The sequence below is a fragment of the Bubalus kerabau genome, chromosome 3 (genome assembly GCF_029407905.1).
Source record: "Bubalus kerabau isolate K-KA32 ecotype Philippines breed swamp buffalo chromosome 3, PCC_UOA_SB_1v2, whole genome shotgun sequence".
In the NCBI taxonomy this organism is placed as follows: domain Eukaryota; kingdom Metazoa; phylum Chordata; class Mammalia; order Artiodactyla; family Bovidae; genus Bubalus; species Bubalus kerabau.
In genome coordinates this window covers 88,576,681-88,587,045 of record NC_073626.1, presented here as the reverse complement: position 1 = coordinate 88,587,045, position 10,365 = coordinate 88,576,681, and positions in this window count along the sequence as shown.

Genomic DNA, 10,365 nt, shown 5'->3' with positions numbered 1-10,365 from the left:
GAAGGAACTGATGTTTCAGATATGTGTGTCTGAACTGTGTGTGTGTGTTTTAAATATCCTTTTTGAATAGTGATATGCACACTTGTGAGCATTCAAACATTTGCCATCTTCTATCAACAAAAGGTTATTCTTTATAGGCTCCAGGATGTTTTTCTCACTCTGCATTGGGAGCTCTTTTCTTTGTATCTAAAACGAATTAGAAAAATCATCTCTCCCACTTTGTAATATAGTCAAATTATAGACTATTCTGTGTAATTATAACTTCTTAATAGTTTAATCTTTCTGTTTACAATATTAGGCTATCACATATATATTTTAACATCCTTGAACTTCAGTGAATGAAACACGTGTTATATAGATTCAGTTTAGGCCATCTGCAATCATCAGTGATATTTTATGAGAGCTTCTCAGTTATTATATGGATTTCTATTATTTTGAATAGCTCACTCAGGAATTTACAAAAGGTGAAACTGTTATTTCAAATAAAAAATGTTTCAAAGGTGGTTAGTGCTTTTATAGCCTGATTTGTTTATTTACCTAAAATTTTATGATATTGTATATAATTTTGTCAGATAATAGCAATGTTTACTATTCAGCACCATCCTGAGAAAATAGAAGCTGTAATTAGGACTCACCCTTTCCTTTCACAGTTTACCTGCCACAGAATGCTATATATTTTGTTCAAATGAAACTTTTTCCTACATCTCTCTTGATTTGCTATGTATATATGTGTTTAATATATATGTATGTGTATATGTATATACATTAATGACTGCATTCTAAATAATTTTTAGAGCTCACTCACCTTTGGGATTGACTCTTAATTTATACTCATATTCGGCTTTGTTCCTGTGAAGAAAGTCAAAGAAACATACTGACTTCCTCCTCAACAAATTTGTTCTTTCCTCCTCCAACTCTGCTGTCTTTCTGACACTCATTTTGCCCTTGTTGACTCTCTTGCCAACAACTTTTTTAAAAAAAAACTTACTCTTCCTTCTCATGCTACCACCCTAAACCTGAATCTTGATAAAATCTATGCCTGATTCAGCAGAGTTTATTTCAGATCAGAATTTTTATGCTTTCCCCAAAAGCAGTTGTGAAGTTTTCAGGACAAATATCAGATACAATTTGTCTTTTTATTTAACTGCACCCCCATTGGGGTTTTTTGTTTTTTAATTTTGTGCTTTTTTGTTTATTTATTTCTAATCACTTCTCTCAATATTCACTTTATTATCTGGGCTTTTTTGTGAAAGGACAATATTTTTCTTTTATTGGTATTTCTGTGTTCTTTATCTTGACATTCTTAGCTATGTGAGGCACTCCATTCCCCCTGCTTTCTTTTGTACTTCGGACCCATCTTTCAATGCTTTCTTTGATCCTTTTCAATTCAGCTTCCTCATTTGCACAGACATGAAAATCTTTCTTACTACATTTACCAGTGTGCCCTTAACCAAATGTAATGACCTTGTTACAGACTAATCTTTATTGTCTTAGCTGTTTAAAAATCATAATTAGCCCTTTGGGTGATTCAGAATCACAGATTCTGCAACTCCTTCACTTGCCCTTCCTTCCTCCAGCTTTTCTTTCGTGGGTCTCTATGCTTGCTTGTTTATTTATGCAGTTCCTAGGTTTGCTCTTCACAGAATGTGCCCTCAAATACCTCTTCTAAGGCAACTTGCTGGACATGTGTTATGGCAGAATGAGGTGGGAAAAAGATCTAGTACTAGTTTTCTAATATATACCTTCCACCCATTGCCCAACAACCTTCACCTACTTCATAGTTTCTTACTTCATGTAGCCTGATACATTTTAATTGACATTCTAAATCTTTCTATTTGTCCTTCCCTGAACCATCTGATACAGACTCTTGTTCTCTTGCCCTTAAGTTGAACTGGATGAAGATTAAAATGTATTTAAAAGATTTAATTTTTCTTAGTTGATATTAACACAGCCCATTAAGGAGATGGGAACGTGAAGTGTATGTGCCAGAACCATTAAGGAGAAAGGCTTTTTAAAAAAAATGACTATACAACTATGTGCACTGTATCTTGTTAATGACATCACTATCAGCCCTTTCTCTGCATAGTTACAAGAAATAAAGTACCAAACCGAAGAGGTTCAGGCCTTTAGATCATGAGAAACAGTTCTACTTGCATAACCACTTTTTAGGAAACTCTTTGCTCCAGAGTTTAAAGTTACACAGATTTTAAATTTCATTTTCAATTCTTTTTACAGATTCTTTACAGTAATCTTTAAAAATATAAATGTGTTAGTCTCTGTGTGTCTGTGTATGACACCATAATGAAACTAGAGAACAAGAACATAAAATTGAGAATAGTGAGTAGGAATTTCTGACAGTCCTTTCATCCTGCAGTCCTAGATACTGTCATAATTGTGTGCTTTTTTTGAGGATCTCTTATTGGAACCTGAATACTTAATAATCTCCTATCTATGAAAATAATTCTATACCTCTGAGCACTGGAGTCAAGAGCCTTTAAATTTATTACTTAATTTGCACACAGTATACTTTGCGTTTGAGTACAAAGTTTGCGTGAATATCACCATATCAATGGAATGTTCACATAATATGACTGAAAATCTGTAGCTGTTGCCAAGGCAATTTAGTATGTGAAATACCTGCCTTAAATTTGTTTTGTAAATATAGGTTTCAGGTTTCAGAGGAACCTGACTTTTAAGGTACAGTAGAAAACACTGGACACAAGACATGCTATTTTTATGATTTTCAGTATCCTCATTTGTAAAATGAAGTGATAAGCAAATCTGTATCTTCCAGTTATATAAAGAATTTAGCTTTTTTGTGGACCTCTGATTTTCCATGCAGTTTGAGTTCACATGTTCTAAGCTACAGTAGAACAATCTCTAGAGCAGTGGCTTTTAAAGTTTTTAAACTGTGAGTCACAGTTTAAATGGGTCTTCCCTGGTGGCTCAGTAGGTAAAGAATCTGCCTGCAATTCAGGAGACCCTGGTTTCATCCCCGGATTGGGAAGATATCCTGCAGTAGGAAATGGCAACTCACTCCAATATTCTTGCCTGGAAGATCCCATGGACAGAGAAGCCTGGAGGGCCATCGTCCTTGGAGTCGCTAGAGTCAACGTGACTTGGCGACTAAACCATCACCACAGTAATAAATAAATACACAAGTTTCACAAAATATTTTCCTTTACCACATTCAACACTCTGATATTTTTTCTTTTATGTTCAACTTTGTTGAAAAGAAACTTTGGTTATGACCTAGTAAATTTGACAGTGACTTGAGGTTTGAGAAACATTGCCTTAGTGATAGTGTTAACTTTACTAGTGTGTAATGTCCTGTTTCCTCTTCTGTCTATTTTAATATTTCATTTCTAGAATGGCAGATTATATATATTAGCAAAATAGAATCACTTTTTGTTTAATAACCTACTTGAATATATATGATAAAGGATGTTTTGATATAAAAATCAAGAGACTTGTCATTTACAATATTCTTTCCGTTATGATCTGCAATTAAAAAAATTAAGTTCTTTCTCTTTGAGATTGCTAAACTTTATTTAAATCTTAACTTTTAAAATTTTTTGGCATTTAACAATTCTCTCTCTCTCCAATACACAATGGAGAAGGAAATGGCAACCCACTCCAGTATTCTTGCCTGGAAAATCCCATGGATGGAGGAGCCTGGCAATCTATAGTTTGTGGGGTTGCAGAGAGTCGCACACGCCTGAGCAACTTCACAAGCAAGCCAATACACAAACATACTTACTGTAAGCACATTGATTTATTGAAATCAAAGTCACTTCTAGTCTTTGAAATAAACAGGCCCATATCTGCTGGTGTGGTTCTTTGTAGGGACTACCTCTTGCCCTTTTTTGACATGGATGGAGGAAGAGGCTATCAGCATCTCATACCTTTACATCAGTGTTTTCACATTTGAATCATCAAGGGAACTTTTAGAAATTCTGTTTTCTGGGTTTGCACTACATCCCAAATAAATCAGAGTATGAGTGTTTGGTGGTCAGAGCTAGGCAGCAGTGTTTTTAAAAGATTGCTTGGTGATTCCAACGTGCAGCAAAATCTGGAACCACTCCTGTAGGATTTTTTGTTTGTCTGTTTTTATTAAAATGAAAGAAAAGGTAGAACATTTTTCTTTTTTAAATTTAACAGCTATTAACCACAGTGGCAAACTATCTGTCCATTGTAATTTCATGCCTAGGGACTCTGGTGATGGCAACTTTCCTAAAAATAGAAATAAGTTCATAAGATTTTAAAAATAACTATTTTCAAATAACTTTCTTTTTTTTTTTTTTATAAAACGCTGACGGTATGGTCATGTTTTAGAATAGGCAGTTTTTCACCTTGACTGTAAGAGAAGAGCAACCTGGAGAATAAGGTCTTCTCAATTTCTATGTAGAAGAAGCATTTGTACTTCCCCTCTAGCTTATCATGATTAAAATGTGGTGATCAGTCCTGTCTCTGGAACCTCTACAGACATCCATAAGGTAGCTTTTCTCCAGATATACTGAAATCGGAAGGTTGTCCGGAAGTACCGCATGTTTGACATCTGATGTCATTCTCAAAAGAATAAATGCCACGGTATCTAGAATAGTTCTAATCCATGGAACAAATGCAGGATTTGAGGGGGGGAATTCAGTATAGCCATGCCAGCCATTTATCATTTTTCTATTCAGTTATAGAGGGATTACCTCCAAAATGTACTAGATGGAAAAATTTCTTACCCTTAATATAGGCCAGATACAAGCAGCTTACTCAGATAGCTTCATAGTTCATGGCAACCTCCCAAGTCATTCATTTTTAAGTGGTTGCATCCATTTGAGTCATGATGAGAACATCACCCAGCAAACTGAGTCATAAGTTAATTTACATATTTGAGAAGTTGTATTCTGTATATTGCAATAGAAATATCACCTAAATTTTATATTTTTGTTTCATTCAGATTCAAAATCCACGAAAGTATGGAAGGTTATTATTTTCTGTTATTGTCTTTAGGAATAGCAAGTTTGAATTGACCTGTTTGGGTTTACATAATATTTATATATTGGAGCATTATATCATAACTAGCAGATAAGATGAAATGATATCTGTTCATTTGCTGAGAAATGTAATTTAGGATATATAAATTCATCAGCTCTAGGACTAAAAATAGTTAAAACCCAGAAGGTTAAAAGGAAAAAGCTTGATTAAATATATTTTGGGTTTCCTAAACTTAAAGTATTAGAAAAATTATAGTTTTTGTTATATACAAACAATGCAATTTGTTCAGTCTTTAGAAGTCTTCAGGTTCTGGGATTTAAAAATAAAAGAGAACCACAGCAATGAGGAAAGTTAAAGTTATTGATTCTACTTATTTTTTTACACTGCCTACTACCCACCTCTCCAAATGCAGTATTTCATCTGTGCTAGAATTAAGTATTTATTAATGTTCAAGAACTAGGCAGTCATCTGACCATGCCTTATTATAGCTCACTTCTAAATTTAGAAGTGTTTCCAGATTGAAAAATGGTAAAGGGAATAGAGAACAAATGCACAGTTTTTAGTTTACTCCTTGTTTTGGATTTTATATATTTTTTGAAGCTAGATTTTATTATCCTTAGCAGACTGTATTGAGCTTTTTGAGAGAGTGAGGTAAAATTGTGTTAGAATTTTTTGAGATCTGAAGGTTTTATTTGTGTAAATATATTTCTTTTGTTTAATTGGCATACTTTCTAGAAATGATATATAGTCAATTTTTAAAAATTCAGACATTTCCTATTTCTGAATTATCTGTGTACATTGCTTCTCACTTGCTTCCATCTGCCAGTCTTTTGATTACTTTTACTCCTTATTTTTACTCGATAAGAAAAAAGGGAAGTTTATGGTAAAAAATGAAATCTGTTTATCAGTGGATGCAATTTGGCAAGAAGGAGGATACAAATATTTCTAAGATGAAATCTTCAGACTAATGGATTTTATTTATTCTTGCTCTTTTTACAGTCTTAAACTACAATTAAAGGTTTTAGTTTATTTTTATTGCAGACTGAAAGCAACATTGTAATAGTTCATTTCATAAAAACCCTAGTGAATATGTACTTCAAGAGTTGTGAATTCTTTAACATGAATGCCTGAACCAAAGCTCAGGATTTCTCTACCATTATTTCAAAAGCCTCCCTGATAGATCTCCAGACCAGTTGTCTGAATGCTCCTCTTTTTTCTCTATGGATTGCCAGTTGAAAGATGAATTATAATGGACAATGGTACATGCTCATTTCCATTATGAGTTATGAACAGTGGCACACCCCCATGTCTCTGTATACAGTTACTATAGTTTAGATAAATTTTCTTTCTCTTCTACCACTGTTTTGTGTTCACAACTTTGAGAAATGATAAGTAGCTCCTCTCCACAGAAAGACTGGGGACTCTTCAGTTAAAGTAGGAGAAGGCGATGGCACCCCACTCCAGTACTCTTGCCTGGAAAATCCCATGGATGGAGGAGCCTGGTAGGCTGCCGTCCATGGGGTCGCAAAGAGTCGGACACGACTGAGCGACTTCACTTTCACTTTTCACTTTCATGCATTGGAGAAGGAAATGGCAACCCACTCCAGTGTTCTTGCCTGGAGAATCCCAGGGACAGGAGCCTGGTGGGCTGCCGTCCATGGGGTCGCACAGAGTTGGACATGACTGAAGTCACTTAGCAGCAGCAGCAGCAGCAGCAGTTAAGTTAAAACTGATACAATAAGAACTTTTTATGTTGATCTGAGTATTTTAACATAGCAAGCTCTTGTTGATTGCTTATTATGATAGAGGCTTAGATATAGGCACCATGGAAAATGTAGGATGAATCAAATATGGATTATCTGTGACTTGTGAAATACTATATTGCATGATAAAAAGTGGTGAGTGATGAATTCCAGAAGAGAAGCACAGGTAGAATCCTTTGGGACCATAGAAGAAAATGTGATTACAAATCTAGTTGAGGGAATCATGAAAGGCTTTTTGGGTATGTTACTTGTTGAGCTTGGATTTGCAGAAGTCAGGAGTTGCAAAGACATTCTGGAAAGGAAAAAAAAAGTCTTAGGCCAAGTGTAGGAGGTAGAGAAGCAGAAGCCTATTTGGAAATAGGTGACAGATTTGATGCTTAGGACATTAAGTATAGAGAAGGTAATAGAATGGTAAGTTTGGAAAGACCCGATGCCATAAAATGGATCATCTTGATGCAACACCTTGAGTCTTGCTGCTGCTAAGTCACTTTAGTCGTGTCCGACTCTGTGCGACCCCATAGACGGCAGCCCCCCAGGCTCCCCTGTCCCTGGGATTCTCCAGGCAAGAACACTGGAGTGGGTTGCCATTTCCTTCTCCAATGCATGAAAGTGAAAAGTGAAAGTGAAGTCGCTCAGTCGTGTCTGACTCTTAGCAACCCCATGGACTGCAGCCTACTAGGCTTCTCCATCCATGGGATTTTCCAGGCAAGAGTACTGGAGTGGGGTGCCATTGCCTTCTCCAGACCTTGAGTCTTAGGTTAAGACAAACAGGGCTTCTGATTAAATGAAAATAACTCAATTTTATTAAATTTAACTGACTTTTTACTATGAATTCTATTAGAAGAAACCATGTTGTGCTGTTGGCACAACTTAAATTGTTCATTTAATATTTTAAGGCTATATTTCTAAATCAGCACATGATTGCATTCTCCTAACATCTTTACTATTAATATTATATGGGTAAATTATATCTGGCTTAACTAGTCCTTACTGATACACATGTAGTTGTTACTGGGTTTTTTTATTGTAAAAAATACTACGTTATACGTTTATCTCTGTGAACTGGTGTAAGATATCTATTTGGTAAGTTTCTAAAAGTGGAATTTCTGGGCTAAAGGCTGTTTCAATTTACAGTTACTCCATGGGTATATGAGATTTTGTTTTCTCACCCACTTACCAATTCCAACTGTGTCAGTTGACATAATTAAAATTTTGACTGTATTGATGAAATTAAAAATTGACATCTAAAATAGGGAGGTATCCACTAGCTACAGAAAATGTAATTTTGGAGGCTGTGTAATCTTGGGATAAGGGATGCTGTGACAGTTTAAGAGAAAATTTATAGGAATAATATGTGCCTTTCTAGGTTGTTTAAGTTTTGGGAGGAAAATATATTATTTTCATTTTAAAACAAGCTGAATATTTTAAAGATAGAATTTGGTATTTATATGATTTTTAAATTAATAAAATGAATATTTATAATGTTTCATTATTAATGTTTATGATAGCATCTTTTTCATATTGGAGTGCTGTACAAATTTTATTAGTGTGTTAGTCAAAAACCTATTACAGGACATACAAATCTCCTTTCATTGCTCAATCAAACCATCAGTATATAAGAAAAAGAGATGGCAAATTGTTCATTTCTTCAAATGTTCTGGTAGAATAGTTTCATACACAAATCAAAAGTGTCATAGAGTAGAATTTAGTTATAAACACCTTCTCTCTTTTTGTTTTTCAATTTGTAGGCAAACTATTACATTGCCTTAACTAATTTTACTTATTTCTTATACATTTTGCTTTTAATAAAAAAGTCACTCTAAACTTGCAGATATCAAATGATTTTCTTATTGCTACCACATAATCTACACTACTCCCATGACTGGTAGATGAATTGAAGGGGATAGAGGCTAATTCATATTTAAAATAATACATTCAATAGAAACAAGCTAAAAAAAGATACAGACTTTTCAGTCACTCTGAATTTTTCTAGGAGAACTTCACAATTCTTTAGCAGCACAACTGTTTTTCAAAGTGCAGAATATAAAGTGTAAAAGTGGCAGTGTTCTGTTGGAGCAAGGTGAGGTCCGTGGATTTCTGGTCACCAGGCCTCTCTTCCTTAGTTCCTCCAGTGACTCCTGCCGTTATCTCCAACATGTCTAGATTGTTGGGAACATAGTGCAGGAATAGTACTCTGCTAGGCAATTTTGGTGCTCTTGCTTTTTAGGAGCCACTAGGCGAAAGCCCACAGATTACTCAATGGATTATTCTGTATTACAAGTAAGTTCTAAATTTACCATATGAAACTCTAAAGGCCCCAGGTTTTAGGTTCCATCTTTCTTGGCTGAAACAAGACAGGTCTTTGAATTTCATCTTATTATATTGTTTGCATGAGCTAGGTAACCATTGTTAATAAAGCAAGCTACCTTTGCGACCCTTAAAGAACTTCCGTGTTATGATTCATTGACCTTTCTCTATGGATTTCTTTTAGAACATAAATCTTCAGGGAAATTTTATAATTGGGCTGGATGCTTTGGGCTCTCATCCTGACTTCTGGGCTCTCCTAAATCAAAATAGTTATTTTGGTGGAAAAGTTAAAAAAAAAACTCCTTAAATTTTATAGCAGTCTCCTTTAAATAATCATATATTTCTGAGATATGTTAAGTAAGCTTTGATGGTTAACTTATTGATTCATTTTAAAGGTAGATTTATTCCAAAAATTCTGCCTTAAAGTATTGTATTATAATAATACCCCTTTATCAATCAACATGCTGCAGATATATCACACCTATCAACATAGCAGGAGATCTATGACATGTGGCAGATAATTAAACTCACTAATGCCAGTGCTGTGCATTAAAACTTATTAAACCCCAAAGGAGATTGGAAGTGTCATAAAGTGTTCCTGCTGCTGCTGCTGCTAAGTCGCTTCAGTTGTGTCCGACTTTGTGCGACCCCATAGATGGCAGCCCACCAGGCTCCCCCGTCCCTGGGATTCTCCAGGCAAGAACACCAGAGTGGGTTGCATTTCCTTCTCCAATGCATGAAAGTGAAAAGTGAAAGTGAAGTTGCTCAGTCGTGTCCGACTCTTCGCGACCCCTGGACTGCAGCCTACCAGGCTCCTCAGTCCGTGGGATTTTACAGGCAAGAGTACTAGAGTGGGGTGCCATTGCCTTCTCCAAAGTGTTCCTGTTGACATTCAAAAACTTCATCCATGAAATATGAACCCAGATTGTACTGAAAAGACTGAAACTATACAGAGAGTTTTCTTTTTTGTCAGCATTCTTTGATAAATACTTTATTATGGTAGTTAGTGACAGTGAGCAGAGGACTGTGTAACCTGAAATATTCTAGATAACTCTCAGTATAAACAGTGTACATGGCCATCAAGCCAGCTTTCTTACGTAATGCCATGGTTTGCAAAGGTATTAAGTTAACTGTGTTTTGGATTTAGTTAAAATTTTTAAAAATGATCTTTTTACCTTTGACTAATGAATGAGTTAGACAAAGTTGACTATTCTGCATTTTCTAATCAGGTTCATAGCATTTTCAGTTCTGATTAGCATTATATGAATCCTTTGACTATTTAAATTACATTTTTCTTAAAATATTT